This window comes from Marmota marmota, unplaced genomic scaffold, assembly GCF_001458135.2.
Source record: "Marmota marmota marmota unplaced genomic scaffold, marMar, whole genome shotgun sequence".
NCBI lineage: Eukaryota > Metazoa > Chordata > Mammalia > Rodentia > Sciuridae > Marmota > Marmota marmota.
In genome coordinates, this window is record NW_025999842.1 from 30,443,013 (window position 1) to 30,470,761 (window position 27,749).

General features: G+C 35.8%; 2 long non-coding RNA genes across 2 annotated transcripts in view; both read left to right on the forward strand.

The window, feature by feature from the left end:
* LOC107154652 overlaps positions 1-27,749 on the forward strand; it is a 106,434-nt gene that overhangs the window by 11,755 nt on the left and 66,930 nt on the right. The gene's annotated exons all lie outside the window — the stretch shown is intronic.
* On the forward strand, positions 5,700-20,396 carry LOC125612403. Its single transcript, XR_007342793.1, has 4 exons — positions 5,700-9,459; positions 12,176-12,182; positions 16,907-16,912; positions 20,384-20,396. It is a non-coding gene; the product is annotated as an uncharacterized LOC125612403 (long non-coding RNA).

A 27,749-nucleotide genomic window follows, 5' to 3' on the forward strand; every position in this document is an offset into this window, starting at 1 on the left:
ATATACCGTGTGTCTTCTCTACCGGAGAGAGAATTATGTGTGCTATTCTTTATCTGCTTGGTTTGCCCTTTCTTTCCCATCTCTTTTTGTCCAATTACCTCATTCTTAAGATCTCAGCTCAAAGGTCACTTCTTTAGTGAAGCCTTCCCAACTGTTCAGTATTTGATTATTTGCCCTAATTGTTATATCTAATTATACTGTTTACATTTTCCATAGTAAATACTCTGATTGTAATAATCCATTTATTTGCATGTTATTTGCTTCCTTTGGACTACAATAATACAATCACTATATGGATAAGAAGAGATTATAATTTTATAATATAAACACAGGCCAATTCATATGATCCTGTGTGTATCATTGTAACAAGATGGGTTAAAGCTTGAGATTGAAATATAGTTAGTCAAAAAATATTTGTGTGTCACACATTATATTAAGTGCTGGGAATATAGAAGTGAAAAACACAAGCACAATTTTAGCCTTCTGGAGCTTCTGGTCTAGTGCAGAGGTTAACAAACTTTCTATTAACAGACAGATAATGAATATTTTAAGCTTCCCAGGCCATGTGGTCTCTCTTAAAAGTACTTAACTTTGCTTTTGAGACGCAACATCATTCATAGACCATATATAAACAAGACTGTGGCTATGTTTTGTTTTGTTTTTGAGACAGGGTCACTTAGTTGCTGAGGCTGGCTTCGAAATTGTGATCCTCCTGCCTCAGCCTCTCAAGTTGCTGGGATTACAAACATGTTCCACCATGCACTGCTTCCAATAAAACTGTATTTTAAAAATAGGCTCTGGGCTGGATTTGATCATGAATCATGGTGTACCTGACCCCTGTTCTAATGAACAATATAGCCACTAAACAGATTATTTGAAATGATGATTACTTAAAAGGACAGGGTTGGGGCTGGGGATGTGGCTCAAGCGGTAGAGCGCTTGCCTGGCATGCGTGCGGCCAGGATTCGATCCTCAGCACCACATACAAGCAAAGATGTTGTGTGGGCCGAAAATTAAAAAATAAATATTAAAAAAAAAAATAAAAAAAAAGGACAGGGTAAATAAAGACCCATGGCATAATTGCCTAATCTAGTCTAGGGAGACAAATAAAGGTTTCTTTGAGGAAAATGACTTTAGATTTGAGGAAGAGAAATTATCTAAATGAAAGTAGGGGTACCAGGCTTAGTGAAGATCCAAAGCATGAAAAAAACATGAGTTAGAAATTCATTCCTAAGCTTCATGATTATCAGAGAGAGCTAGATGGATTTGTTAAAGTATAGCATATTGAGTGAAAAGATAGACCCAGAGCACTCAAGAATTTTCAGAACCTAGTACTTCCCTAGAAGAGAAAATGCTACCAAGAGAGACTCGAAAGGAACCACCAGTGAGAAGTAGCAGGAGGAGAAAGTTTAAGACTTTGCAGAATCCTCTAGCCTGCTTTTCCATTTGGCCTGGATATTTATGGATGTGTGGAATGTAGGTTGGAAAATATTAGCCTAAAGGTTCTAAGATACTCAGAGAATTGACAGTTTCTGAAGGGTAAGATAGATAGGTAGATATCTAATACATATATTAGAGAGGGAGAGAGAATAGAGCTGAGGGGCGAGCAGGAGTGGTAGTGTTGAGAAAGAAGAGGTAATAAAATAATCAGATAAGTAATAGTGAGAAACACGTTGCTGGTACATAATAGGTGCTTAATAATTTTTTGATAAATGTATGAAAGGATAACAATATAATGTGAGATCAAATAAACTAAGAAGGAAAGCATTTCAATAACAGGTTGGTCAATAGTTTTGAATACTTAAGAGGCTCAAGGTTGATTTCCTTGGCTGTCTGAGAAAAAATGCAGATCATTCCCCCATGACCCCTTGATGCATGCCCTTGCACAGGAGCCTGACTTCCTGTTCCTGCCTCTAGCAAAACCTGACCTCACTCTTTTCTTCCCTAAGGATTTTAGTGACTTGGAAGAGGTACCCTCTTATGTCAGTATATATGCAATATGAAAATATTATAAACTTAGAATAGGAACAAGATTCTTATAGCCATTCATAAGGTTTCATAAATTATAATGATACCAGCTCAACTGTTTTTTCATCTCTCATATTAAAAATGCATTTTATTACTTCTAAGCATTTTGTATTATTAGCTTTTTATTAACTTAGTAGTATTTCTAAAGTCCTGTGTTAGATGCTGTGGGTGATTTTTTTTTTTTTTTAAGGAAAAAAAAAAACATGGCTCTGGTCTCAAGCATTATGTAATTGACCAATAAGTTGTAAGTTTCTCAACATTAGGAATCATATTTCGCATTTTTTTCCTTGCATAGTACCAGACATATTGTGGTTGGTACTACAGAAACAATTGTTCCCTGCCCTCTGCATTTTACCATTTGGTAAGCAAATGGTGTCCATCTAGCCACTTCTGAATGACACAAATAAAACATGCAACTATCTGAGGCAGACAGTGATATTCTGAAGCCATCAGTAACAGCAATTTTCAGCTTGTTGAAGGTGGAGGTTCTTTGGGTAAAGGCCAGCCTGTCAGGAAATAATATGCCACCCTGTTCTTTCAAGATTATAAAAAACCTTTCTATATCTGTTTTTACACTTAAAAAAAAAAAAAAAAGTTGTACAAATCACCCAATGGTCTCACCAGATGTTTTCAAATCAGAACTGGGGCAATTGAGTTGTAATTTATTTTCAAAAATTCACAAGAGCAGGAGCTGAGATTTTTCTTGCCTGAATTAGCAGGTGATTTCATTCTCCATTCATGTTTAGCAGAGAAAATCTAGCCTCAGGATGAAAATGTGAAACAGAAGTTCTTGGCAAATCTGAAAAGTGGAACAGAGATTTAGTCTTATGAATGAAGGGAAACAATACTCGTTTTTATTAAGCAGCTGCTTATTTCAGCATTAGAACTATTTTTACACTGAAAGGTCATAGAGAAAGGAGGATCCCCATTCTAACCTGTTCCCCTATACTAAGCATATCCAAAAGTTTTTAATTGATTACAAATTACTTAATTTGGCATTTGGCTTATATTCTTTCTTCTTTACTTTAATTCCTACACTCATCCTGAGTGAATTATCACCAAGTAGACATATAATGCTGCTGGGAAGGAGATGTTATACCATGTGATGTATTAGTGTCTATTATCTGAACCTTATACCCTGTAAGCCAAAGTATTGTATCATAAATTCTCCCTTGTATTCCCCAAATTAGAAGTTCTGTGACGTGCTCATCTCCAGTGATCTCTGCTTCCCTTCATTCACTTACTTCTATTACCACACCCTAGATCTTGTCATACATCCAGTCTGTTTCACCTATAGCTTCATAAATGCAAATTTCAGTTGTTTGGCCAGAACTTTCATCCTACTCTATCAATATTTTCCCAGTACAACCATACTTAGAACACTCCAGTGTTATTCCCTACTCTTTGTCACTCTGTCACCTTTCTCTGACTTGGAACCTACAGTCTATAGACATCTCTTTTTCTCTATAATAACCTTCACCTGTTTTCACTTCCTTTTGTCTCCTGCTGTGAGCTATATTAAATAATGTTACTACTTTCTTGCAGGGAGCCACAACCATCTTCCCATGTTGTTCTTCTATCACACTTGCCTAACAAAACACCAAATCCAACTGCATGCTTGCACCCAGATTGTTCATTGTACCCAGACAGAAAAAAGACTGAAGTGCAGATTGGCTTTTTAAAACTATAAATTCAGGATCACAAACTTCAGCTAGATCCCTCTCTCTCCATGCTATTGGAGGGCAGTGTTACATCTTGTAATGTATTACTCTCTACCATCCCCATTTCATATGCTATATGCATAAGTGTAGTATTATTATGTAGTGTAATTCTCCTTTGTGTACCCTAATTTTTTTTTCTGCTTTCATTTATTTATTTATTTATATGTGGTGCTGAGGATCGAACCCAGGGCCTCACGTGTGCTAGGTGAGCTCTCTACCACTGAGCCACAACCCAGCCCATTCATTGTTTTTTTTTTTTTTTTATTTTTTGCCAATATTTATTGTCTGTATTTTTTTTAGTAGTTGCTCAAGACAATACAATGATCTTGACATATCATACATTTGATTCAAATAGGGTATGAATTCTCATTTTTTCACATGTACAAATTGCAGGATCACATTGGTTATACATCCATATACATACATATAGCAATCCTAGTGTCAGTTGTATTCTGCTGCCCTCCCTATCCCCCCTCCCCTCCCCTCCCCTGCCATCACTATTCTCTACCCATTCTACTGTGATACTTATCTCTCTCTTTTTTCTTCTTCTTCTCTTCCCCCTCACACCATTGTATATATATTTTGTGAACCCATGAGGGTCTCCTTCCGTCTTCCATGCAATTCCCCTTCTCCCTCCCAACTTTTTTCCTTGTTTCATGGTAATCTTCTTCTGATGCTCTTCCTTCCTACTCTGTTTTGAGTCTCCTCCCTTATATCAGAGAAGACATTCGGCATTTGTTTTTTAAGGATTGGCTAACTTCGCTTAGCATAATTGCTCTAGTGCCATCCATTTCCCTGCAAATGCCCTAAATTAATTAAATAGTCTGAATCATTTAGAATATCATTTCTCCCCTCCCTCCATCAAGTTAGCTTTTGTGCTTATTTTCCTATCGTTGGGGATCTAATTCATCTGATAAGATACATTTCTAATATTTTTTCAGTCAAATATCCTGCTGTGAGATGAAATAACAACTGAAGACAATCAGTCTTACAGATAGAGACGAATGTAGAGAGACTTTATAAATTCAGGTAGTCTCTAGTTGTAATTTAGTACCAGGAACCTTAAGCTGAGGTCCCTTTAGTCCCATTCTTATTTTTTCCAACTTCCTAAAAACACACTCTTCTCTTTTTTCCTATAGTAGCAGGGAAAGCTGGGCTGCCTAGGTGAAGATTAGTGATCTGTACTGTTTGTATGTTTAGGTCATTTATTAAATGGCAGCATAGCATAATTGTTGAGGTTAAGCTCTCAAGCCCAATTTCCCTACTTACCTGCTTGTGTGACATTGGGTAGGCTACTTTCTGTGCCTCATTTGTCTTATCTGTGTAATATAAAGATGATAATACTAGTACTTCCCTCACCTGCTATTGTGAGAATTGAATTACACATTTTAAATGAGTTAATACCTTAGTCTGGTAAGCACTCAATAACTATAAGCTATTATTCATAATTTAGAAGCAACCTCTCTATTTCCTAAAATATGCCTATTCATTAATAAGAAGAGAGTAATGATGAAAGCTAGGAACTATTATTTCCATTGATATAAAAAGTAGACTCTTAGAACTGCAAAAGATCCAAGAAACTATTTAGACCATTGAGTCTTAATCAGTAATATGTATCACAATCACTTATGAGGTGTTGTCAAGATATAGTTACCCAGGCCCCCACTTCTTACATCTATTAAGTCAGAAATGTCCACAGGCACGCCCATTGTAGCCTTTCTGCTAAAACCCACTGTTAAGGCTTTAGATTTTACAATAAGCAAATTGAGTCTCAAGAGTAAATGATTTGCCTAAGACCCCATAGGGTAAAGCCCCTTAAGGGATCCAAGTCACTTACCTCCTTGGTGAGTGATCTTTCTATTCTTTCATGTTGCTTGCCCAATATATTAACTTTTAAACTAATATAGGAGTTTATCCTTCTTTTAGTAATATCAGGAAGTATAATAAATGATTTAAAACTGTATTTTAACAACATTTAATTCAAAATAACAAAATTTATTTTACAAGTCATGCTGAGAACTATTGCACATTTACAATAGGATTTTAAATGAATTTTCCTGGGCTTTTCATGTGGACATTAGTCTTTGCCATAATGCTTGCTGCTAATTAGTGCAAGAAAACACTGTGTGTGGCAAAAGAGCTGCTCAGTCCAACCTCTCAGACTGACAGGCAAACAAATGTTTTATAGGGTAAGGTAACTGTAGCTGTTTTGTAGCTTGAGAGCTTTCAAAAATAAAATATGCACTTCTTCTAATTAGGTGGGGTTTTTTAACCTTTGTGAAATATTCTTAGAAGTTTCTAGTCTATGAATAGTTAATGCAGAAAAATTAATGGTGATTAGGTACAGTGCTTTACCAATTGGTAGATCAAAAGACTAAAAACTAGAGCAAAAAAAAAAAAAAAAAGAAAAGAAAAAAGTTAGAGTTTTTATATTTGTAATTGGGTGCTATGATATTATCTTTTAATATGTTTTTCTGTATAAGTTAAAGAAATAAAATACATTAGAATTTGTATGTGCACTTGTTCAAATGTGTGAAGCAAATTAGGTGACAGGGCAAAAGCAAGAAAATGGAATTCAAATTAAATCCACATCTCAGAGCAGGTTCTATTTAATTTCTCCATATTTGCTATTATAAATATTTTATTTTCATGTATGAGTTTCTTGCTAGAGATGATAAGTGGCTGCCAACCTAACTTCTAATTCTTAGACACACATTTTACCAACAAACCCACTCACTTTAGTATATGCTATGTACAGGGCCCCAAAAAGTCTACCATCCCAGATCTCCTTTAGCTGTTATTCAAGTAGTATTATTTCTTTTGTGTTTCTACCTGATGCTTCATCTTGGGTTCAGTCTTTGGATCTTTTTACTCGAAGCTTGTGTTTGGCTTCCTGATATTTAAATCTCTGCTCAACCTGATTGTCTTTGATTTAGATTCACTTCTTCACAGCTTAGAACCCACTGATTACAGCAGTTCACAAATCCCTGGCACAACCACTGACTGACTACCTCAAGAGGAAAGATCTGTCCCAAATACAAGCCCTGTATTATATACATCCATTTATTCATCTGCTCCACAGATTTTTGCTCATTATCTACTGTGTATAAGGCACTGTAGAAGTTTTTTGCAGATAAGAATAACTACAGAAACTCCTTAAGGTCCTTAAAATCTATAGGACAAATAATATCATGATAATTTAAGATAATGTGCTCAATTATTATGAAGTTATATATACAAACAGGGGAGTAATTAACAAAAGCTTCTAATAGAAAGATTCTTAACCAGGAAGTTAAGGAGCATGAGGTGTGAGGGGGCATTATCAACTAGAACCCGGATTATTGGGTTATAGATTGAAAAAGACTAAGAACACTGACAGATGGCAACTTAACTAGACTTTGAACTCAGGGTAGGGGAGACACCATGGGACAAATATAGTCCAAAAAATGGAACCAGTAAGGTCACAAAAAGCTTACATTGTGTTAAACCTTATTTGTCCAGACTAATTGACAGTGTGAGGAGTGAGAGCAAACCTAGGAAAATTGATTAGAACCAGGTCATGGAAGGTTTTGAATACTGAAGAGTTTAGAGTTGGGAGGCATGTATTGGGGAATCCAGATATTATGAGAAGGAATTGATGATTGAGTTGATTGAGTGGTATACAGGAGGGATTTGGTGGTGGGGAAAAAGGCAGGCAGAGACTGAAGACAAAGTAGTGAGGGCCAAGAGGTGAAGACTTTATTCATTTCTAAGTATCTGATATGTGTGAGGCACTGTGTTGGTGCTGAGGACACAATGAGGACTTGGTCCTTGCTATGAGGGGGTTTTCAGTGTAGTGAGAGACATTACTATCTTAAAGGCTTTAAGAGGGGTGTTTATGCAAAATTTTAGTACTCCACTTCTGACCTTTGCCTGGGTGGTAGGGGATTAAGTCCTTATTTTATAATGACATATATTCCCTACCCTCTGAAATTACTTTTATATTTTTGAATTGGCTAAGGCAAAATTATCCCAACTACTTACATATAAATAAAAGTAATTTATTATCCAAAATGAGTTAAGATAATAATACTGCACCAGACAGCCAAAGAAGAAAATGTCGTATCTTAAAGAGATAACTGAAGATCATGTGGAGAGCAAACTGGAGATTTTTTTTTAAGGGCAAGAAAACCAGTTAGGAGGCTGTTGTAGTAATCCACCTATTTGATTGTGAGTACCTCAACCAAGACTGTATGAAAAGAAAAGGAGTCCTTTGTGACTACTTTTACCATAATTCTTTGTATCATTCCTCAGGTACAAATAGGGGATGGATAGGTGACTCTGGCTTGGATTCAAACAGAGAGTGTCAAAAACCTAAGAAACACTCAATTTACTTCTTCAGACTTAGAAGTAATGCTCTTACAGTCAAGTAGTCTCTTTTCTGGGTGATTTCTTACTTGGAGCATGGTTCTGCAACCTTAACCTTGACCTGATTCTGTGAGCTACCTGATAAATTCTTGGTTTTACTATAGTTGACCCAAATTGGTTCCTAGGACTTTTGGTCAAAACCCCCAATCAACACTGTAAATGATATTTAAGAATGGACTTATGGAAAATGTTTGACAGTTTGAAATATGGAACTAGAAGTGTGGTTCTCAAGGTGTGGTCACTGATGCAAGATCAGTATCACCTGACAACTTGGTAGAAATGCAGATTCTCAGGACCTAACCCAGACTTTTGGAATATAAATCTCTAGGAGTGGGGACCTAGCAATCTGAATATTAACAAGCATTGATGCTGCTAACTTAAGACTGGAACCTCTATAACTATGGGCCAAAATAAACCTCTTAACTTTGTATGTTAATTGCGTCAGGTTTTTAATTATAGTGATGGAAAGCTGACTAAGACAATAGATCAGAGAATTAACCTGTAAAAAGGAGGACACTTCTGGGAATGGAAAGAAGGGAATTTGATTTGATTTGATATAGTAAATTAAAATACTAGATATCTAGTTAAAGTTTAATTTTAGATAAAGAGTGAATACTTTTTTAGTATTATTAAGTATGTCTCTCTCACGCAATATTTGGTACATTTTGTGTTTTATCTTAAATATGAATTGACTATTTCTATGATATGATATTTGGTATATACTTATACAGTATTCCTTGATTATTTGAAGTTCCAGTTTAACTGGGTATCCTGTATTTTATCTGAAAACCCTACTTTGGATAGTTTTAAAAATAAATCCATGGGCTGGGGATGTGGCTCAAGCGGTAACGCGCTCGCCTGGCATGTGCGAGGCGATGGGTTCGATCCTCAGCACCACATAAAAATAAAGATGTTGTGTCCACCAAAAACTGAAAAATAAATATTAAAAAATATTCTCTCTCCCCCCCACCTCTTTAAAATAAATAAATAAATAAATCCATGGTGAAATAATCTGAAAAGGAATACAAAAGTATACTGGGGGATTTAGTCCTGGAAAAAAAAAAATTGGAACAGCTGTTCTGGATGCTGAGTTGTAGTGGATACCCAGTTAAAAACAGGCAGCATGATTTTTTTTTTCTTGGATTAAATCAGCAGTAATGTTTCACTTGTTGGAAGAAGTAATAGAGATTTCTATTACAGGGACCCTTTTATTTGACTTCAGGAGAGCCGTGGGCAGGAGATTCAGGCATAATTGAAATGATTAGGGTCCAAGCTGTTCAGGAACGCAGTTGAAATCAGAAAAGTAATTGGCAAAGACTTGAGAGTCTAGCAGTCACAACGAGTCAGAGAAGTGAAAGTTCACAAACAAACTAATAATTTATAGCCTTAGAAGAATAGTTCTATATAATAATGGGGTTAAAAATCTTATTTCATATTATAGAACTAGAGCTAAATTAAAAGTAACAGCTCTGAAGATAAGGATCTGGTTTTGAATTCTGGTTGTGTGATCTTGGTCAATTAATTTAACTTTCTTCTGCCTTAGCTTTTATTTGTAAAATAGGAATAATATTCTTACATCATATACTTCATAGGTTTATTGTTCAGAGTAAGTGAAACAAGCCTTGTGAAATAACTAGTACAATATGTTTGTCGGATAGTAAGCCCTCAAATATTTGTGCTTTTTTTAAACTATTTTAAATATAATTAAATATATCTATAGTCAATAAATATAAGTGACTTAGAGAATGTTATTTTAAAGAAAAATGGTGTGGTATACATTGTGAATTTCCTCCTTAGATAGAAAATGTTGTTTGGTAAATACATACACAATTATCTACCTGTCAAAGTTGAAACCCATGCATTTAAGGTTGTTTTCTTAACTCTTAAGAAAATAATTATGCTCAAGCCATATCTGTCTCATTTGCCCCTAGGTGACCATGCTTTGGGATTTTCATAGTTTGAATAATTCCTATGGGCTCTGCCACCCACCAAGTTAAAGAAGACAAGATTTCTCCCAGGGGGTTGTATTGTGGGAATGTGAGCAGCTTGTTTTAATGAGATCTGTGTCTTCGTCTGGTCTCCTGTTAGGAGCTCTGGCGGTGGTTATATTGTTTTTGATTGTTGTTTCTTACATCTTTCTCAGATTTTTAAATTTATTTACATATAAAGAAATGTTTTTGAAAGATGAATGTTTTATGGGGACATTTTGCTTATACAAAGAAGAATTAAAGCTATTTTAAAGTAATTACTTGTGTTATGTTTTCTCTTGCAAAGTAAATGTAAGCATTAATTTATGTTATCTAAAAAGATGAAGACTAAGAAAATGACTTTGCTCTTAATATTTTAAAATAAGGTAGTATTATTCTGTTTGAACCGAGCCTTCTAAGGAATTACTATAGTTTCATACACAATCAACTGAAATGCATTCTTTATCTTTAAAAGGACGCAGAATAGGATCATTGAGTAAATCGCATGTGTTCACAGTCTTGTCTGGTGTAATCATATACTACACAAACACATTATTCTGTAGTCAGGAGGGTAGAGGGACATTTGAAACAGGACTTGCCCTTGAGGAGACCTTTCTCTGTTTAAAGAATAGACCACACAGTAGAAGATAACAGAAAATATCTTCCATGCCTTCCCCAACCTTTTACTTTCCTATTCGCCTTTGTTCTCTAAGGACATCTGCTGTAATGATTATTCTGTATAACTCATAGGTACATAGCAGAAGGCATATCATATTTCATTTATTATTTTGTCTACTGCAATTATTGCTCTCTTTTATGTCATGACATTGTGGGTTTTTCAAATATTTTGTTTGTAAAATATATGAAAATATGTTATAGAAAATTTATTAGGGACTAAAAAGCTAAAGAGTAAGTGCTTTAACTCTAAATTTCATAAAATTATGCCTTAAAAAGCCTAATAGACCTCTATGAAGTTACATTTTAAAGAGATAACTGTACTAAAAAGATACTTTTTATAAAAACGAATTTAATTTTTATATTAATCATAATAAAGTACTTGAAAATAAAATGGAAATATATAAAAATGATTAGTGTTCAGTTTATTTAAAAAATCGATGAGAATATGTATTTTGCTTGTATGCTTTTGAAAATGCTAATCACCAGTTAAATCACTTAATGTTAGTTAAGATTAAAACTTTCATTTGTCCCCAATTTAGTAAGACGCTGTCCTTCAGTTTAGTTTTATTTTATGTTGTATAATGATTTTTTTTTAAATGTCACACCTAGGCATTTGAAAGACATTCTTAATTATGTGCAAAAATGATGAGAGGTTTTGGAAAATCCAGAAGATGCATTGTTTTAAATGTTCTCTATATTGATAGCTTGTTTGCTATCTGTTATGGGTACAATTAAAAATTCAAATTTTTACTTCTTATTAGGAGTTCTTACATTGCCACCCAATTTTGTCCTAGGTTGATTCTTTGGGGACTTTTGAAATTCATATATAAAGGGTTTTTAAAGCATTTTATTATTATGGAAATTTTCAAACATACACAAAAGTGAAACAAATAGTATGTTTAGATCCCCCAAGCTATGTTTGAGCTTTTCATGAGGTTAGTACAACTACTGATTCTTTATGCAGATGTTCCAGAACTCAAGAAATGCTTGTTGCTTAATGCACACTTGAAAGAATTTGTGTAAATCAAAAAATTTTAAATAGCCTACCATCCCATCCTATGACAAGTTGTATTTCAAATATATCATAGAAAACCTTGTTGGTGGTCAGCCTATTTTTGGACCTACAAACATGTTTTGGACCAAACAAACATGTTTCTCATAGAAAGGATGTTAAAATGGCTGTTAGCTTTTTGAAACAGCTCTTAGTAACTTATCCAATTCATCACAGTAAAGAAAATCTACTCACCATTTTTCACATTATTTCAATGAGAAAATGCCTCATTTGCAACTAAAATACTAGGAATAGTAACATCCATCTTCCCCTCTACTAAGAATGGGGACGAGGAATTGGGGAGTTAAGACCTCCTGCAATAGGCATCGTGTCTGATGATGGACCCTTATTTTTCCCAGCAAAAGTAGCAAGAACTTACAAAAGGCAGTGAGGAGAAAGAAATGTCCTCTGTATGTATCATTCTGAAATTTTCCTCTGATGAGAGGAATTGTGGACTCAAGATCTCCTGTAACAGGGATCATGTCTGTGAGGGTCCTTAGCTCTCTTAGGAAAAGTAGCAGGAACTTAAGACAGTGGGAAGTGTGGGGGGATGTAGTGAACTCTGTATGGACCATTCTGAAATTAATTATCACTTCCTTTGCTAGTGAAGTTTGTTTTTGTGCTTTAAAAGTTCAGTTCTTAAATAAAGGAACAAAAAGGAAGCCTTCTTTTATAAAATAAGTATGATGTATTTAAGTTTATAATTGTAATGCAGATCTTTTAAAAAGTGGGCTTCTAATTATTTTTTTTCCTTGAGTAAGCTTCTGACATAGGGGAAAAATCATATTCACTGGCTAAGTAAGACATGCTTAAGACAACATGAAAACTGTTAAAACAAAATTGAAATATAAACATAGGTACTAAATTTCCAATAAGCTAAAATCAGGTCATTGGAATAATAATGCTTATAAAGAAACTGTTTAAGCAGTACGACCATTTAGAGTATGTCAGAATGACAGATGGAGAAAGATGAGCTGCACTGCTTGTGGCATGTCAACCTATGCTTTCACTCTTCCAATTGGTCCTTAAATTCCCATTCTTCCAAAATCCTTTCCTAAGCAAGACTTTTGAGACACAAAATTGTGTTAATGAATTTCCCCATCATTTGGGACACGTATGTAAAATACAAAGATCTGTATAACACACAAGTTCTATGGATAGAGCAAAAGGGGAAAGATTCAGAAAAAAATAGATGAAAACAAGATCATTCAGAATTAAGAACCCTAAATATTACAATGTTCTGTGGTCCTTAGGAAGTCACTGAAAACCTCCCAAGATAATCTGTAAAATGAATTTGATTGAAATAAGTCAGCCCTGTTCCTTTTATCTCAGAAAAAAGTTCCATACAGTAAATAGTCATACTAGACCCTGTACAGTTTCAAAAGCTAGTGTGGCATGATTTTTTCCTATCAACTAATATAGGCTCCAACTTACATGACCTCTAGAGATTGCATATGCTTGTGAGAGACTTAACAGCAGGCTCCCAAAGCTAGCTCATTTTCCAGAGGGAATCATGTCAGTACTCTTATATCCAAAGAGAATCAGGCATAATTTTGTGAGTCAACGAAACTTCCTGCAGCATGGTATACAACTTTGCCATAGATCCACACTCCCATTAGATAAAGAGCAGACTACAGTGTATCAATTCCCATGCCAACTGGTATTTTACATGTGTTACTATATTCATCCTCACAATAACTTGAAGAGGTGGGAATGTTGTCCTCGTTTTACAGATGAGGAAATTTCCCAAGAACTAGTTAGCAATGGAGCTAGTGAATGGTGAAACTGGATTTAAACCTGCTATGAGGAGAATGAAACAATGGATCTATTAATTGAAGCCACCCACCAGAGTAGCTAAGGGAAGGAAACCACAAAGCTGTTATTGTAGTTAGCTTTACACTCACCAGCAACTGAGAGTAACTCTGGCTCCTCTGCCTGCGGGACCTGGCCTTTGCAGCAACCACAGCCAGCTCAGGACCCCAAGACCTCCCCACCCTAAATCCAGGGGAAACGTGTTCCATTCTCCCCACTACATACCTATCCAGCTCTTCTAAAGTCTCAGGTGAATGTTCTGGAACTTTGATAAGGTTCCTGCAGCCAAGATACACCCAGTGTGTTAGTCAGCTTTTAGTTACTGTAAAAAATATCTGAAATAATCATCTTAAAAAGAGAAAAGTTTTATTTTGGCTAACAGTTTCCAAGGTTTCAGTCCAAGGTTGCTTGGCTCCATTGCCTTAGGGCTTGTGATAAGGCACCACAGGAGCACATGGTGGTTGGAGCAAGTTGTTCACCTCTTGCTGACCCCAAAGCAAGGAAGATACCAGTCCCACAGTCCTTTTGAGGACATGTGCTAAATCCTCCCATTAGGCCCCACCTACTAAAGTCTCTACCACCTCTCAATAGTATCATGGGCTAGAAACCAAGCCTTTAATACACAGGCCATTTGGGGACATTCAAGATCTAAACTGTAGCACCCAATCACCTCTGACCCAGAGAGGCAACTCCTGAGCTTCCTATTAAGAGTTCTGCCATTTTAGTAGAACTGTTCACACCCAAATCCCCTCCTGTTGCTACTGGTGATGCTTAGAGTGCCAGAGAACAAGTTCCCTGCCAACTAGTAGGGAAGAACCTGCCTCAAGATAACTTCATAGTAATGAAAGTAAAATCCTGAGAAACTAGAGATCTCCAGTGATTGTTCAGAGGAAATGGCATGTATAGTTTTTTCTGCATCATTAACTTCAAACATTGCTACTTCTAGATCTTTGAATTCCTAACAGATGAAGAAGTATGCAAATTTAAGATATCAGGCTCAGAAATTCTCCAAAATAACTTAAGGTAGTTCTCAAAGTATATTCCTGGAACCAGCAGCATTAACTTCACCTAAGAACTTGTTAAAAATGAAAATTCTTAGATACCATGATAGTCCTACTGAACCAGAAATGGGTCCAGGAATCTGTATATTTAACAAGCCCTGTAGGTCATTGTGGTATCCACTGAAGTTTGAAAACCACTAGCCTGGGAATATGAAAGATGATCTTACGTTTCTCACATTAAACCTGCAACATAACACCCTAGAGATGGGCAGCTCTCCCAAACATACTGTTGCTTAAATGTTCACATTTTTCCTTGAAAACCTCTAGGAAAATGGTAGACCGATAACAGATGATCAGTAAAGATTGAATTGAAGCAATTAAAAAAAGTCATTGTTTATGATAAGGAAATTAGAAGTAACTAAAATGTCTTTTATAGGGATTTGGGGATTAGGGATATAGCTCAGTGGTAGTGTTTTCCTAGCATGTGGGAGGCCTTGGGTCAGTCCCAGCACTGCAAGTAATAATAATAGCAATTGTAAGGATTTAGTTAAAAACAAATTCCATAGCACTGACCAACATTGTGTTCACTGAATCCTCATTGTCAGAGTTTATTTGATATTTTGATTCAAGTCCTAAAGTACAATGCAGCCATTAACAAAGATGTTTTCCAATAGTATTCTGTTTTCCTGAGTTGCATCAATTAAAAAAACATAAAATGGTAATTGGTCTCCTTATCACTCCATGAGATGCATAAAAGTTTTATGGATTTTTAATTTTGATGTATAGCATATTTATGACACAATTTACATCCATATTGATTTGAGATTATTTTATTAGATGATACCTACCAGCTATGTGTGTATGTAGGGTGAGGGGGGAACCACCATTTTTTTTTCTTGGATTAGCAATATACTTTGGAGTTTTTTCACTTTACTTTTTATTTTTATTTTATTTATATACGACAGCAGAATGCATTACAATTCTTATTACATATATAGAGCACAATTTTTTATATTTCTAGTTGTATACAAAGTATATTCACACCAATTCATGTCTTCATACGTATACTTTGGATAATAATGATCACGTTCCACCACCAAAGGTTTCCATATAAGATTATCATTAGAAAGTTTCTTGGTCTGTTTGTCTATATTCTTTTTTTGTTTTTTGTACTGCGTATTGAGCCTGAGGCACTTTACCACTGAGCTACATTCCCAGTGGTTTTTAATTTTTTATTTTGATACAGGATATCAGTAAGTTGCTGAGGCTTGCCTTGAACTTGTGACCCTCCTCAGCATTCCAAGTTGCTGGGATTACAGGCGTGTGCCACTGCTTCAAGATCTTTTTGAAAACATTTCTAATATTCCCACCTCTTACAGTAAGCATTTTCCCCTCCATGACGTTAATTTTCTCCTTAAGGTTTTCACTTCAGCAGTAATCTTAGGGTAAATGGGAAATACACATAATAATAAGCTCATTTAAATTTATAATGCTCTGGTTCTTTTTTGAAGGTAGTCTTGTAAGAAGCAAGGAATTCAAAACAGAACCTTAGTTCTGCAAATGTACAAGGAAGCTATAAATTTGCACTCACTTAGCTATGCATTTTGAGGCACATCAACCCTTAGTAGAGGGCATGATTGGCTCACTCTCAGGAGTAGCATATGCTTAATAAAGATGAAGAGATATTGAGAATTACTTCTTAATATATGTAGATGTTAGAGAACTATTTCAAATGTATCTTGGGTTGAAAAGACCAACCATGGTAAATCTAATCTATTAATTCTCCTAATTCACTGCTTTATACTTTCTCTTTCTCAAGCCATCAATACAACCCCCATCCCTTCCATCTTCCTTTTCAGCCCTTGCTTCCTATTTCCCTGTGAAATAAGATAAGAAAAGAGCTTCCACAGACCACCATTCCAACACAACCACTTGCAGTCACCTATCTATGTCTGTGCCTTATTCTCTTTTTTCCTATTCCTGTAAATGAAATGTTCCTAGCTCTATATCCATCCATCTTGTACACTAGTTTCCTGGGCTAGTCAGATTTCCATCACTGTAACAAGATACCTGAGAAAATCAACTTAGAAGAGGAAAGATTTTGTTTGGCTCATGATTTCATTTCAGCAGATAGTTGCTTGGCTCCACAGTTGTGTGCAGCAGAACATCATGGTAGGAGCATGTTGCAGAGTAGAGCTGCTTACTCCATGGTGGTCAGGAAGCCAAGAGAGAGGGTGCAAGGAAGGGGTGATACACTCCTTTGGAGGCATGCACTCAGTGACCCATTCCTCGAACTAAGTCCCATCTCCTATAGTTTCCACTACCTCCCAATACTGCTATCAAATTATTTTTTCCCACTTTTTAAAATTGCAGCATTAGAGTTGTGCATAATGGTAGGATTTGTTATTACATATTTGTACACGCACACGTGCCATCAAATTATTAGTCTATCAACAGATTAATCCACTTATGAGGTCAGAGCCCTGATGATCCAATCACTTCCTGAAACCTCATCTCAGAACCTTACTGTATGGGGGATCAAGCCTTTAACACATGAAACTTTGGTGGACATCCCATCACTTCTTGTACTCCAAGATAGTCACTTTCTCCACTTCTTGCATCATATTCCCCTCTCCTGTTGGATCATTCCCATTTGAATGAACTACAAACCACCTTGGTAGATACAATTCTCACTTCTATCTGTGTTCTTGCAGTAGGCTCCTAAATAGTTTCCTTTCATATTCATATTTCTCCCCCTCCCCCTCCCTTTTCTCCCTCTCCCTCTCATAAACAACAGCCAGAATGCTTCTATTAAAATCTGGGAAGGTCTTGTTACCTCTCTACTCAGAACCCTCTGAGGCTTCAAATTTACTAAGAGTAAAAGTGAAGTACTGGGCCAGGGATATATATATAGCTCAGTTGGTTGAATGCATAAGGCCCTGGGTTCAATCCCTGACACCAAAAAAAAAAAAAAAAAAATTGAAATCCCTACTCCTTTGACTCTTCCTGCAGAGTCACACTGCCTTCTTGGTTTTTCCTTGAACACCCAGGCATACTTCCACCACTTGCCCCAGATTTTCACATGGCTTATTCCTTTACTTTTGATCTTCCCTCAGATATCACCTTATCAAGAAGCCTTTCCTGCCCACTCTTCAAAATTTTAATTTGCAGGCTGAGGGTATAGCTCAGTGGCAAAGAGATGACCTGGTATGCCTGAGGTCCCCAGCACTGGGGGGAAAAAATTTTTTTTAACATAAAATTAAAAAATGAAAACAAATTATAATTCTCCCCATCTCTCCTGTTCTGTTCTCCATTATACTTTTCTCCAAGTTGTGAAACACTATACATATTTTTACATGTTAATTGTTTATAGTCTGTCTTCCCCAAATCTCCTACCCCAAGTAAGATCCATGAGTGGTTGGGATTTTTTTCCCCCTTTTTCCCCCCTTCCTATATTACTGGTATAATTCTGGAAAATAGTAAGTACTCTATAAATATTTGTTGAAAGAAAAATTCTATCTTTATGATAGTATAACTGGAAAATGACTCAGGAGCATTAGTCATGCAGATTGAATATGTTTTTATCACCCATTTTGTTTTATAGTCATATGTTAAATACAGTTTAATCTTCAATTGATTCTGTATAGACATTTCTCTGCCCGGAATTTTGACTCTTATATCACTTAAGAGGAATACACCCTAAAAAAAGTATATATGTTAATGTGTTATGAACTTTTATACTTTCATTTGTTCACTATTAAAGTTTTCTAAATTCAACTTAGACATTCGGATATTTATACTTTTTGTGTGTGTGTGATCCCTCCCTAGTCAAAGATGATCTGCTAAAAGTTTCTCCGTATATGTAGCTTTAATTGTATTACAAATTTTTACATTTAAATTTTGATATGTTGTATTTTCATTATTGTTTAGTTTAAAATATTTTCCTGTGACTTTTCTGGTAACTTATTCTCTGCTCTATGGGTAACTTATTCTCTGCTCTATGGGTAACTTAAAAAATATGTTACTTAATTTTGAAATATTTTGGAATTTTATACATATATTTTTATTGATTTCTAATTTAATTGCATTTTATGGTCAGAAACCATATTTTTATAGTTCAAGTACTTTTAAGTTTTTTGAGACTTGCTCAGTGGCCTAGCAGATGGTTTTTCTTAGTGAATGTTCCATGTTCCCTTAAAAAATAAATAAATAATCTGGCGTTTGTGGGAAGGAGTGCTCTATATAGTGTCTAGTATTATGAAAGTCTTCTGTATCTTTGTTGATTTTTCATCTAGTTATCCTATGAATTCTTTTATCAATCACAGAGGAGTTGAGATCTCTACTTTTGTGAATTTGCCTACATGTCCCTTCAGTTGTATAAGTTTTTACTTCATGAAGCTCTATTAAATGGATACATACTTAGAATTGTTTTTTCTTCCTGATGATCATCTTTTTTGTCATATGAAATGTCCTTTATTTCTGGTAATGTGTTTTAACCTAATGTCTACTTAGCCTATTAATGTAGCCACTTGAGTTTTCTTCTGATCAGTGTTTGTTTTACATATCTTTTCCTATCCTTTTACTTTTAATCATCTCTCTTTATTTTTAAATTATATAGTGATAGATAGGATACAGTGACATCTCTGCCTTTTAATCGGTGTGCTTAGTCCATTTGTGATTAATGTAATTGCTGATATTGATTGGGTTTGTCTGCCATCTTGCTATTCCTTTTCTTTTTATCTCCTCTTTCATTTTTCTTCTTTTTTCCATCTTTTTTTTTGGGGGGGGGGGGTGATAGGGATTCATTTTATCTTCTCAGTTTATTAGCTGTGCTTCTTTAAATTTTTTTAATGGGGTAGGGTTTACAACATGGATCTTTAACTTGCCACATTCTACCTTCAATATTATACCTCATAACAGTATACTTGCATTTCTCCCCTCCTATCCTTTTGTATTATTGTTGTCAGGCATTTTATTTCTATATATATTTTATATACCTACATTATAATTATTTTTGTTTTAAATAATCAATTGTCTTTTATTTATTTTTTTTTAGTTATAGATGAATAGTATGTCTTTATTTTATTTGTTTGTTTTTATGTGGTGTTAAGGATCAAACCCAGTGCCTCTCATATGCTAGGCAAACACTGTGCCACTAAGCTACTATCCCAGCCCCAATAATCAACTGTCTTTTAACGAAATTAAGAAATGCCAAAAAGGTTAGTATTTGCCCACATAGATACCATTTACAGTGTTTAATTCCTTATGTATATATATTTTATTTTTTAAGTGATATTTTCTTTAGCCTGAAGAATTTATTTTATGATTTCTTATAATACAGGTCTATTGATGAAAAATTCTCTCACTTTTGTTTGTTTGAAAGGGTCTTTCTTTTGCCTTCATTTTTTAAGGGTTTTTGTTTGTTTCATTTATTTCCTTTTTTAAAAAGTGTATTTACTTGGATAAAGAATTCTAAGTTGACAGATTTTTTTTTCTTTCAATACTTGTATCCTTGCTTGCTTTGTTTCTGTTCAAAAATCAACAGTCTTTCTTTTTTTTCCTGCACATATATTTTAGTCAGCTTTTTCATTGCTGTGATTAAAAGACCTGACAATAACAATTAGAGAAGAAAAAGTTTATGTGGCTCCAGTTTCAGAGGTCTCCATCCATGGATGGCCACTCCATAGCTGAGTCTAAGATAAGTAAGAACATATGAAGAAAGAGTGTGGCAAAGGAAAACTGCTCAGGACATGACAACTAGGAAGCAGAGAACTCTCCTCACTAGGGACAAAATAGAAACTCCAAAGGCACTTATTGACCCACCCACCTCCTCTAGCCACACCCTATTTGCCTATAGTTAACACCCAGTTAATCCCCATCAGTGGATTAATGCACTGATTAGGTCACAACTCTTCATAAAATAATCATTTCACCTCTGAACATTCTTGCATTATCTCACACCACACGTGAGATCATATTCGAATCATAACAATGTAATATGCCTTTTTTTTTTAGCTACTTTTAAGATGTCTCTTTATCATTGGATTTCAGCAACTTAACTGTGACATGCTTTGATGAGGTCCTGTTGATATCCCACTCAGAAACCATTGAGTTTTTGTATGTATGAGTTTATAGTCTTTATCAAATTTGTGAACATTTCAACCAGTATTTCTTCAAATATTTTTTCTGCCCCATTCTTTCTCATTTCTTATGAATTGCACATTTGTTGGACCCATTGATGTTGTCCATGGGTCACTGAGGCTTTGGGGGTTTTTTGTTTTGTTTCTCCTCTGGGTGTAATTTGTATTGTATATTTTATATAATTTGTTGTATAATTTCCATTGCCCATTTTTCAAGTTCACACATCCATATCTGTAGTGCCTAATTTGCTATTACTAAACCCATCCAGTGAATTTCTTATTTCAGGTAATGTATTTTTCAGCTTTAAAAGTTATATATGGTTCTTTTTGTTGTTCTTTTACTGTCTATTGAGATACCTTATTTGTTTCTACATTTTTCATGTTTTCCATTACATTCTAAATATAAGAGCTGTTTTAAAGTTTTGGTGTGTTTTTTCCCCCTATTTATTCTACCATCTCTATAATTCTGAATCTATATTGACTGACTTTATTCTGGTTATGGGTTATGTTTCCTTGCTTCTTTGTATGTCTAATAATCTTTTATTGGTGCTGGATATTGTGATTACCACACTGTTGTAGGTCTACATTTTCTTAACTTCCTTCTAGGAGTGTTTGGAGTGTTCTGTTCCAGCAAGCAGTTAATTTACTTGAAGATCAGCCCAATCCCTTCAACCTTGTTTTATGCTTCATTAAGATGATTCTAAACAAAACAAGACAAAGCTTTTCTTTAAAGGGTCAGATAGTAAGTATGGCACTATAGGCACTACAGTCTCTTTTGCACACTTATCCTTCCTTTTCTTCCTTCCCCTTTAAAAGTTTGAAAAACAAACAAACAAAAATACTTCTTTGTAAGCCATATAAAACTAAGGGTGTGGTTGGATTTGGCCTGTGGGCTGAATTTACCAACCAATATTTAAAAAATTCTTATTCTAGAGCTATTTTAACCATAGTTTTATAGTATGGCCTTTTAAAGTTCTTATTAAATGCTTTGTCAAGTCATGGACTCTTTAAGACCTGAGCTTTTTCCCTGTGTATAAGACAGCAGATGACCTTGCCACAGTTTCACAGATGTTGACAGAAGATCTGAGACTCCTGTGTAAGATACAAAGAAACATTACTTACAGCACAGCAGGTGACATAGACTTCATCTTCTCATTGGTTCTCCTTTATCCCAAGTCCCCATGGGAACAGTACAGAGTGGGGGCCAGGTGAATATTACTTATACAGTGGGGCTCTATCACTTCTTAGGAACCCTGAACTTAGAAAACTTCTTATCTTATGAAGTAGCTGCTTGCAGATCTGCCAGACTTCACCCTGGAAAGCCATCCTCTTTTGTTATCCTGCTCAGGAAACAAATCTGCCCTCTGTTCAGGAGGGTGACACTATACCTTCTAAAAGCTATTGGCTATACAAACATCCTTAGAAAGGTAGACTTGGATTAAAACCTGTCATAAGACATTCAGAAATGCCATGGAGAATTATCTCTTAGCATTCACATTTTTAAGACGTTTTCCACTGTTTATAACTCAAATATTTGCCACTGTCTGAAAGTGTTGCTTAAGTCTCAACTCCCAGTACTTCTTTCTCTGAGTTATTCTCCCAGAAGTTGTTCTTTGCCTATCTTTATGTAATCGTACTTTATTCATATGCATCTTAGTATTCAGAGATTCAAGATAATCCTCACACAGATCTCCGGAGCTCTGACTCTTCATTGCTTTCTCCTTTCTGGTATTGTTTCTAAGTTCAGCAAAACTGCTGTGCTTTCCTTGGGTTCTCCCTCTGTGTATAAATCCAGAGTGCCTCCAGGCAGAAATCTGGGGCAGTTGTGGAAATAGACTGAATTGTTTTATTTCTCTCAGGGATCTCAGTCCTACACTGCTTGTTGTTCATCTTCTCAAAATAGTCTTCTATACAAAAAAAAAATTGTCATTTTTTATAGCAAGAAAGCTAGGTGCATTGCCAGTTATTCCATCACTGATTATGTCTCTGTTTTAGCATTAACTTATTATATGTTTTGGAATTTTGATTTCCACAATCACTTTGATTGGGAGATTCTTTGGTTATCATTTTTTCTTAAGTTCAGTGAATGTTTCCATCTTTTCTTATCCCCATTCCATACCCTAGTTCAGAACCTGTTCTTAAAATGGCTTTAGAGGATGCCTGTGTCTTATCTATATTAGGAAACTACCCAACCCAGTACCTGAGTTGGCTTGTGTTTCATCTCAGCTGCTGTTGTGACAGTTTTCTTTGGTCCTTTTGCCTTTCTAAGCTTATAGCTTCCCATAAATACATAGCCCAGGCAGTGTATCTACAGAAGTTTTATTTAGCCTTCTTTCATGGGACTGAGGAGAATCTGGTGAACCACCATAGCTGTTTGCCTAAAACTGAGAGTTTTGGGAGACTTGAGATTGTCATTGCTGAAACAGTGAGAGTCCTGGAAAAACCAGCATGGTTGGTCAAGTTAGTTCTGCCTCAGTTTCTGGCTTCGGTCTCCATCTTAGGTAGACCAATTTAACCCACATATTTCATAAGAAGTAAATTTGCAGTTTCTGCTAGCTGCTTTAAAATCTATAGCTTAATAGGCTTCAGCTCTACCCCTGCTCACAACTTTGCATTTCTATTGTTTCTGGTCCACAATGATATTGTTTTGTTTTTTGAGGCCTACAATGGTCTTTGAGTTTTATCTTTTCTATTTTATCTACTATTACCATGTGTTAGAACATATAGAATGAGTTGAAGCGTGAATTTATTGTACCATACAGCAGGAGTGGGAGCCGTTTATTGTAGGACAGGAGGGGTATATATACATTCCACACAGCTTATCTTAATTAACATAAACTAGATACTGCAGTCAACCAATAAGGAATCTCCACACTTAATGGCTCGCTGGCGTTACTTCACAAAACACTTCCTCTGGCAAAATGCCAGGCGCCATCCTGACTTGTTTACAGACCCTAACATTTCCCACTTTTGTTTAATTTAAATAATGACCTTAGTGGTTTTTATACAAACACCATAAATAATCTGCTACAATCAGAAGGGGAGGATACAAAATGCCACAATACTAAGCCAATTAATGGCTCCATGCAAGAAGCCCTTGGAAAAATTATACCAGCAATGACACCATTAGCAAAGATACAGTTTGTTGTCTCAGTCCAGGTAAAGCAGTGTCTCAATAGATTAACTCACAGTCCAGGTAAGTTCTGCAGGCAGCTAGCTTGATCCGAAGTCTCGTCCGGTTCTCAGCAACACTGGAAATTCTTCCATCCTTGTCCTCATCGGCACTGGGACGAAGGCAGGAACTCCGGCAATGATGTTAAAGAAAATCCTGTAGCATTCCACTAAGAAAACAACCTTCTGAACAATTTAGTACATTATCTCAAGGTTTTTTTACATTTGAAATAAGCCTTAATAGTGCTCATTACTCATTAGCTTCCAGGTGTGGGAGAACCATTGTAGTTACTGGCCTTGGAAATGATCAAACTTGAGGGACAAGGCCCATCTTCCGGGGAGTGTTCCGGACTCAAACTGCCACTGGGCACAGGGAGCAAGAGCCTGCGAGATTGTGCCTCTGGGTCAGGTCTGGATTTGGGCTCTTGCAGTGGTGTCCTGGGGGGCGGGGCAGGGGAGCCAGCTGCCGCCGCTTGGAAAGTCCTTGCTGCACCATGACCGGCTCCTGCACGTGGCAGCCGCCGCGCGGCTTCACGCATCCTCCGGTAATGAAAAGTATTGAGTAATAGCCTTTTGCTGCAACTTTTTTCCTGATAATCCTTCCTTTTCTGAACTTTCTTTTTCTTTCTGACTAGAGTTCCTGGGCTTCCATCAACACATGCCGTAACTATTCTTGGTTCCATTGGGGTGCCTCCTTCCCTTATCAATTTACCTAACACCCCTTCCATATTTTCGTCACAAAGACAATACAAAATTTCAAGACAAAACAAGACACAAACATACTGTATCAATCTTCTCCGTTTTCTCAAAATGGCCATTTTTCCTCTCGCCCTATCTGCCTAGGGACAAGCACATTTGCTCCTGTCCTACCTAGGGACGGACAGCTTTTTTTTTTTTTCTTTGTCACTTACCCCGAGTGTCCCGGGGCTCCCCGTATGGGCCACCATCTGCTGCAGTCCGGCTGCAGCAAAATAACCGGGGGGTGACGAACAACTTGTGTACATTGATACAGCAGGAGTGGGAGTCGTTTATTATAGGGCAGGAGGGGTATATATACATTCCACACAGCTTATCTTAATTAACATAAACTAGATACAGCAGTCAACCAATAAGGAATCTCCACACTTAATGGCTTGCTGGCGTTACTTCACAAACCACTCCCTCTGGCAAAATGCCAGGCGCCATCCTGACTTGTTTACAGACCCTAACATTTTTCAGTTTGATATTGTCCTGGTTTGGGAAATATTGTAATTTAAAGATCCACCTTATTCAAAAACCCTCCTCATCTTCCCAGTTATTTTGAGGAACACATCATAAAAATTCAGATAAAACATAGTTATTTTCCATATAATGGTTCCATTCTTTCCTCAAGGACATCACAGTTCAGTACTTGAATAGAACAGGGAGAAATAGCATTCCAGCTTCCACTTCATTCTGTGTCTTCTGGTTAATGAGAATGGCAGTAGAATAGGGCATTATGTAAAAATGTGGATGTGTAACCAATGTGATTCTGCAATCTGTATTTGTGGTAAAATTGGGAGTTCATAACCAACTTGAATCTAATGTATGAAATATGATATGTTAAGAGCTTTGTAATGTTTTGAACAACCAATAAAAAAAAAAGTCAAAAAAAAAAAAAGAGAGAATGGCAGTAGACCCCACTTTACCATCCTCCCACCTCTACTTCTGGCTATTCTCTTTTTGCATTCTTCAATCCTCCTCAAGAGGCAGACAGAGCAAAAGTAAAAGGGGGACTAGGGAGTGTTTTCCAACTTCTGTGAAGATGAGAATCCTTCTTTTAATACAACCATCATTCTATTTGGGGGGAACATATGGATTTTTAGAACCTTTGTAATAACTTTGGAGCCTTTCCAGAGTTACTAAAGTTGAGCAGAAGGAGCAAGAAAAGTTTTTCTATCCTGGCGCCGTGGTATATTCCTGTAACCCCAGTGACTTGGGAGGCTGAAGCAGGAGGATTGGAAGTTCTAGGCCAGCCTCAGCTACTTAGTGAGGTCCTAAGCAAATTAGTAAAACCCTGCCCCAAAATTAAAAAAAAAAAAAAAAAATTCAAAGGTCTGGGGAAGCACCTATGGATTCAATCCCTGTTACCAAAAAAGAAAAGAATAAAAGTCTTCCTATTTCCTTGTCTGTAGGCCACAAATTATGTTCTGTCTACATAGATGTAAAGATTATTTTAGATCTTTTTAAAATTGGTACATCATAATTGTACATAATAGTGGGCTTTGTTGTTACATATTTGTACATACACATAAGATAATTTGGTTAATTTCATTTTCTAGTACCTCCCCTTTGCCTGTCTTCCTCCCTCCCACTAGTTCCCTTCCCTATTCTATAAGTTTCTTTTCTATTTCCATAAGATCCCCACTTTTTTTTCTTTTTTCTCTTTTGTTTCCACATGTGAAAAAAAAAAACATATGACCCTTGATTTTCTGAATCTCAAGTTCCATCCATTTTCCTGTATATAACATAATTTCATTCTTCTTTATGGCTGAATAAAGCTTCATTGTGTGTGTGTGTGTGCGCGTGTGTGTGTGTGTGTATCACATTTTCTTTATCCATTCATCTGTTGATGGATGACCGAGGCTGGTTCCATAATTTGGCTATTGTGAATCGTGCTGCTGTAAACATGGGTATGCATGTATCACTGTAGTATATTGATTTTAATTCTTTTAACTATGTACTGAAGAGTGGCATACCTGGGTTATATGATGGTTCTATTCCTAGTCTTTTGGGGAACTTCCATACTGATTTTCATAGTGGTTGTACTAATTTATAATCACATGAACAGTTTGTTAGATGTGAACATTTTAAAAAATAATGTTCCATCTTTTCCATTTGATGCAAACAACAAGCCAATTAACTGTCTGGCAGACTTGCATTATGATTTGTGGGAAGTATTTTAAAAACTCCTCGATTAAAGTGTGATTGAACATAGGGTTTTAACATTTCAAACCCAAATATCTAAATGTCATACAAACCACAATGCTGTAATAGTACAAAACCAGTGAAGTAGCAAAAATTCTTGCTGGAACAAAGTAGTTCACACTAATCATCTTAACTTTACTTAGAAAAATACAGTTCTTTCTCAGCTTTGGTTGTCTATTTTTAATTCAAGTAGTAAAAATCTGTATGTGGCCATTCTCAGCAAGAAACTTTAAAACTGCTGTTGTATGGTATCATCCTATTTAAGAGCCAGTCTGTTTTTTTTTTTTTACATTTTTTAGTTGTCAATGGATTTTTTGCTTTATTTGTTTATTTGTATGTGGTGCTGAGGATCAAATCCAGGGCCTTATACATGCCAGGCAAATGCTCTATCACTGAGCCACAACCCCAGTCTCAAGAGCCAGTCTGTTTTTAAAAGAAATAAATATGTGAGTTACCTACTCAATGAAAGAATTAAGCATTTTCTGGGAGGTAATTTAATAAAGAGAAGATTATTCAAGAAATGACTACCTTATTGTTTGCTTCTTTTGTTAAATAAATTATTGTAAAACTGCCTTGATGGGGAATCTTAAAATAACTCAATAGGTAGCTATTTTTGTGATTCCTGATGTGGGTTATAAAAATGTTACAAAATGAAATGGAGAGCTATCACTTAGCAGTTGAGAACATACTTTTCTTATTTTACTATGATTAAATACTGCAGGAGCAAAATATGTACTAAAATTAGACACTGGGGTAGGTCCAATAGCTGTAGAAATTGTAATCCTTTAGAAACTGTAGTCTGTTGGTTCAAATCAGGGCACTGCAAT